The following is a 6,967-nucleotide window of genomic DNA, read 5'->3' as shown; positions in this document are numbered from 1 at the left end:
AAAGGTCGACTGATAGATTATAACAAATAAATAAATTTCTTGAAAGTAAGATCAAACGAAGGTAAATATACACGAATATGTTTCTGGATGTTCGGAGATTTAACTCCCACTCAGTGGATGGATGCCACTAGAAAACTTTGAACTTTACGAACACTTTGCAAAATCCATAATTTTTGGAATTAACACTGCCAACAACTAAAACTCCTAGTTTCACAACTGAAATAAGTAACAGTACTCGACTGATACTATTACAATGTTTTTGCAACTAGAAAACTAACACAAATTGATCCTTATCACTTGATCAGATATGATACTTGAAGCGTGTGTTTTGATATCTTTGATCTTGAGTATTTAGAATTTCAGATCACGTCGAAATCTTGTAGAATGAGTGATAATTCTTAGAATTCGGAGAGCCTTCTCAACTTATCTTCATCATCTATTTATATATTAACTCTGCAATGGTCACAAATTTCAAAAATGATTTGCTTCCAAAAATAGTAGTTCTTCTCTTGTGTTGTAGTCCACATCATCATCTCTCTTAATAGTACGAGGTAGTGCCCATGAATGCCTTCATTTTAGCCGTTGAAGTGTACCGGAATGCTTATCCAAAATAGCTAACATAAATGATTGTCCTTTTGGGAATGTGACTATCAATTTGAATATTCCTTCGAGTAATTCAATTTTGGTTATTCTCCAGTTAAGCTAGGGTCCTGTTGAGTTTCCTCGTCCGGTTTAGGAATCTATCCAGTTAAGGTGTTTCATCTAGTCAAGGTATCAAATCCAATTATGGACTCCATTAAGTCAATTTCTTCAGTTAAGTAATTTGTCCAGTTAAGAAATTTTCCAGTTGAGTACTCCAGTTAAGGTCACAGACTGTAGCGACCCAACCCGAATCCACTACTAAAATCAGAGTTAAGAGTATAATTAAGCATGCATTAAAATAAATCACTGCGGAAGACTTAAATAAAATTAGACCGGCAGAATACAACCGGTTAAACAAATTCGATTATACAACCCAATCGAATAAATAAGCCTAAAGGCAAAACCTACAGCTAATCTTGCTGTCTCCACTGGTCACTGGCTACTCCAAGCTCTTGGGCTCAATCCCGCACCTACACCTGCCCCGTCGAATGGGGTGTCCAGATACATAGAAAAGACTGGACGTGAGCTCTAAGCTCAATACGAAAGCACGGGTGAAACATACAAATATGATGCATGCAAATGACAGGGTATCCATATCTGGGATATCTGTATACAACTGCTCAGTAATGGCGCCTAAAAAATGAGTGGTACAACCCGGGGAGAAAACCCTGTGTACATTGCTCATTCCTATCGGACGTAGACCGTGTCTTACAGATGCCAGTGCCGGCTAACCCGTCGGTAGCGGGGCGCTCAACATCTTCCGTCCGAACAGGGCTGAGCGGCCCTACATGGCTCATCTCAAAGGATGGACAGACACAATATGATATGCACATGCTGCATAATAATATGACACACAAATGCAACATATAAGCATGCAAAACCCGCTGGCTATCTCAGTCAGTACTTACGTACTTTTCTACAGGCAGTCCTAGAAGTCCCACTCTAGGTTCCAAGCCTATCATCAACTCTACAATGAAAATACCCATGCATCATTAATTAAGCTCTAAAAGCCTTAACTAAGCTATTTCATACTCCTAAATAATTTAAGGAGACCATAGCTATACATGCGTCTGTCGTCAGCCCGCTGATGACAATTGCCTCAAAACTAGGCCACAGCTCCGCTACGACGCATGGATCGCTATGCCACTTCTGGAATCCCAATAGGATGCCTGGATTTCCCTAGATCTGAGTTAGAAGGCTAAGGAATCGAGAGAGAAGAGAGGAGAGAGGTGCAAGAAATGAATTCTCGGACCCTCTATTTATAGACACAGAACGTTGCGTCCGTTCGGGTTCGTTGCGTCCGTTCTGCCTGACGAATGTTGCTTTCGATCCCCATCGTTGCTTTCGATGTCCCATCAAGTGCGTAAGCAATGACGTAATATTTTTGACATCATGGATGACATCACTGCCAGAACGTTGCTTCCGTTCATGAATGTTGCTTCCGTTCTTGGTCACCCTTCGGGCCATTTCCGATCATTCTGAATCAATTTCTGAAGTCCGTTAATCCAACAGAGACTTCCTTAATCATGTATTAATAAATCAAAACATGATCACACGATTAATTACTCATTAATCATTAATTCTGGATACGGGTCACTACATTCTCCCCCCTTAAAAGATTTCGTCCTCGAAATCTAGGGTAAAACCTCGAGAACGTACTAGAAACCCTTGCTCGAGTGCCTGGTCAATATATCCTCCGACACACTCAGACTCTCGTCGAATTCCCTGCATGCTCCATTAATGCTGAACCGCATTAACATCCTCCCAACTGAAGATTACTGCTCTGCTGGTTGACATTCAAACTTCCTTGTCACTAATGTATCACAACACTGATACGTCCTCCATACTGACCACGATCTCTCTGACCACAAAGGATACAAACACCCGCTTGATCAAGATCATCATCCCAAGGAATATCTTAGACTGACGAAGACCAATTCATAACCTGACTGGTTTACTGCATTCGTCGAATTACCAACTAGATCTAACCATCTAATGGTTCGAAAAATTCTCGGTGCTCAACACCTCTAGTCAGGAAACACCATTCCCAACATTGTGCTGACACAACAAAGCCATAATTCTCCCCAAGAGAATCTAGTTGCCACAAAGTCATACTTCAACATAACTGATTAGCACAATCCTCAGACTGGTCATCCTTCCCATGCCCTACCGAAGCGAACGAGCTTCCCAAGAAATTACTCGAAACTCAGACCATCGAGTCTAGTACTAATCACAGTTCATGTTTCTTAGTATAACTCAGCACTGTGCCCTGATGAAAACTATTATCGCTCGCCAATAATGACGCTAAGTCATCTCCTAGCCATTGGCATGTGGAACCACGCATATACTGCAATGGAAATCATCGTATCTATGATTATTTACATCATATCGACCATAGATTATTCACCCATGAATTCAATCGATGGCCATCCTCCTGCTAGTTATACATACTCGCAATCACTGTGCACATATCAAGACTAAGGCAAGCTCCCATCAATATGCTCGACTGGGACATCCCACAGTACATAGACATATGGAAACGCTTCCTGTTCCGTCTCGAAACTCTACAGTTACATGCGCCTGATATAACTCAACTCGGAGTCTCTGGTGATACCATCATCGCTCGTCCCAACCTATCACGGTTGAACATAAAGATTCTGGAAACTAAATCCCAATGAATTCTCAACAGTCAAATTGCTCCATTTTCTGAAGGCATCAGCCTTAGCGCTGAAAGGACTAATTCATCTATTCCCTAGTCACTCCGGAAAAACACTTATGCTCGAAGTAACTTGTCATACAAAATGCCTCTGATTGTCGTTCATTGCTAAAACGCAGTATCTTTGACAAACAATCTTCATGGATGTGACTCACTGACTCGAAAGAACAAATTCGATCCGTCACGATCTTGCAAAATCTTCGACCCCAAAGGCAAACCACGTTGGCTACTAAGTCTATCCTTGACTATCTCAGTCACTTCAGAGATATTGCACATCACTCGCTGAAATATTAGTGACACAACCTGCTGGATCTCGAGAACTAGATCCCAGCTAATGTCACGCCTCACGATACGACAATTGATGTTTTCTTGCTAATGTCCATTAGAATTTTCAACTACTCGTCGGATCCAAACACAACGATATACATGGATGTCCCCACAGGAACACTTCATCGACATGTCCGGTCGACAACCTTCACTATTGTTGTTCAATGGACAACTCCCACATGAAACAATAACATGATCCTTTCCTGACCATTACTATCACTAAGTAATTGATTGGATCAATATCGATTTCCTTCTTAACAAGAATGCATAATCCTAGGGAACCACCAACTCCCTTGCTTGAATCCACTTGTCAAGTTATCGCCTAACTTGACCATACAAGTCCAAATGCAATCGTTCCCGATTAGCAGAAATCTTACAATATTCATCTCTGGCAATCCTAGAGACTCTAAATCCTCCAAAGTGCCGAATGCTCTGAGATTTTAGCAAGTACTCATCTCCTAAGCACTAAGCGACAAAATACTATCTCAAGTATTTCTCGATTTTTACATCCAAATCATCACTGATTTGATTTAATTTATCAATCTCGTCGAACTACTGAAGCTCGCACACGTCCGATCAGACCACCACTGATCATCTAAACCTACGTGGCTCAATCAAACTTGATTCCGTTGCCAGAACGAACTATTTCCAAACACTTGGAATATCCAAATCGCTTTGGTTTCAACACACCCACATTTGATAATCCAGACAGTAGCTATAAGTAGTCTATCGACACAATCTCGTGCCTTACTACTGACAGCTGCCTCGTACACTGAACTTAATCATCCTAACTCTGACAGAGTTAGCCAATTGCCACTAGTAGTCATTAGCACAATTCCCGTGCCGCCTTAGCACTACCAATCGTTGTCTTGTTCACTCAAGGCAAACATCGAGATAAACCAAGCCCATTTCCATCCCATGGAAAATCCTACACCCAACCTCTGAGAATATCAGACAGTACTTAATGCAATCACTGGACTCACTATCCTTGCCTCGTTCATCCAGAATGAACACCACGGCTCGTCAAGTCCTAAAATAATAACTAACGAATCCCAAAAATTCTCACAATCTTCAGACACACTCCTGATCATATCCATTGCTAAGACTGTACAACAATTTAAGGCTGAGCTAGCCTACCACGATGTCCCACCTGGAATCATGACCAAGTGTACACTGGCATAAATCACGCTTCCCTCACGCCTCAATTAGTATTATACAATCCTTAGCATCTGACATAATCCTATTACAGTTGAAGTCAATCATCATAGAGTAGTCCTCGTATTCGAGTCAAAATCTTGAAACAGCATCCCATCCAGTATCTTGGATGATTCCTATCTCAGGGAAACTCTAACCACAACTCTGATGACAACCCCTAGTCATCGCTGGTAGAAACTTGTCTACCTATTAGATCCACACATCTAGCAGTAACCCAAAGGTTAAAACTTATCTGCTCAAAATACACACTCGTCAAGGAAATCCCTCCCAGACTGGTTCCCATAGCAGAACACTCAAACTATATCTCTGGCACACCAGACGATATCGAAACATCGATATCGAACCTGATATCTAATCCAAGGTCATACCCTGTTGTGACTGCCACCAAATCCCTAGACTGGGTAGCCTTCCCACCGCCAATCCTGAAGCACGGAGGCTCCCAGGTAACCTCTGAAGTACAAAGACTCCCAGAGTAACACTGGCATAGGGTCGAGCCCCATCACATCTAGTCATGGTCATAGTCCACAACTCTCGGCATATACTGGACCTGGTATCCCGATGAAAACCTATCATCACAAGTTTCAACCTAATGAAGTTCAGACAGCTTACTGTTCTAAGAAAACAACCTAGAACAAAGCCCAATGTTCTAAACCGAATAATAATCTTAATGCCTCTAGATGAGTCAACTCATTGCTGCCACTATATTAGTCCACTGACTAACTAGGTCAATCCTAGGAAAACACCTAGACTAACCACAAGTCAAACAGTCACAGTCGGCCCACTCAAATCCCATGAGCTACAATAGTTGAACACTAATCAACTAAAACCAAGCCAACCTTTCGCACAATCATGCAATCATTCACGAATTGTTGGATAAATAAAACATGTATCATTGCTACAAGTTATGTACAGTTCTCTTTATTACAATTCCATGTAATACAATTACAGTATTTCAAAAATACAATGAAATGTACAACCGAACTTGAAATGGTACAACCAAAGTATGATGATTCATTATAACTGAAATACTGTTTACAACTACAACAATACAGTTTTTAAATCATCGTACAAGTCTTCGTTTCTTGAGCATGAAGCTTCTAATCGACACACGCATCGATACAAGCATACTCCCGACCAATCCTCTAGGTATCTCGTCCTACCAAGACTTCCAGAGAAATAACTCGAGCTCGCTAACCAGCTATGCTCTGTGTCAGTTCCTGTCAGTCGACCTCTTCTGCTCACGATCTACCGTCAACATTCTTCTTGTAACCAAATCATCCTTTTGAACATAAAGTTTCCCGTGTGCCTACCGAATGCATCGATACAAGCATACTGGCAAAACTATGTTCCGCATGAGTTTAATGACCTTACGCTCGAAACCTGCCATGCCTTAGGCACTCGAGACATTCCTTGGTAAAATTCTATCTGACAATCTCTCCAACTATGACTGGAGAATCTTCAGAGTAGTGTCATCATGGTAATGACTGTACAGATGCAAGCATCAAGTAAGTCCCCACCAATCCTCTGCCACTGCCTCTGGCATCCGGTACTCGATCCAAAGCTAGGATCCACATGAGTAGAAATCTCGAAAGCTCGGACAAGATCCTTCGCTTCTGCCCGCACTTGCTGGAATCCCATAAGCCAAATCTTCAGAATTCCTGCCGATAATGATAGTCTTCGGGAAACCTAATCGCCGCATCATCACCTCTTTCAAGGTCTCATCAATCCTATAAAGATAACCCAAAGTCTTAATACTATATCCCAAGTCTCTTGCATGCATGTGCTCTGGTACCAATAAATGTAGCGACCCAACCCGGATCCACTACCAAATTAGAGTTAAGAGCATAATTAAGCATATATTAAAATAAATCGCTGCGGAAAACTTAAATAAAAGCAGATCGGCAGAATACAACCGGTTAAAAAAATTCGATTATACAACCCAATCGAATAAATAAGCCTAAAGGCAAAACCTACAGCTAATCTTGCTGTCTCCATTGGTCATTGGCTACTCCAAGCTCCTGGTGCTCAATCCCGCACCTACACCTACCCCGTCGAATGGGGTGTCCA

The sequence above is a fragment of the Henckelia pumila genome, chromosome 1 (assembly GCF_033568475.1).
Source record: "Henckelia pumila isolate YLH828 chromosome 1, ASM3356847v2, whole genome shotgun sequence".
In the NCBI taxonomy this organism is placed as follows: Eukaryota; Viridiplantae; Streptophyta; class Magnoliopsida; order Lamiales; family Gesneriaceae; genus Henckelia; species Henckelia pumila.
Note: the sequence above shows the minus strand (reverse complement) of the source record.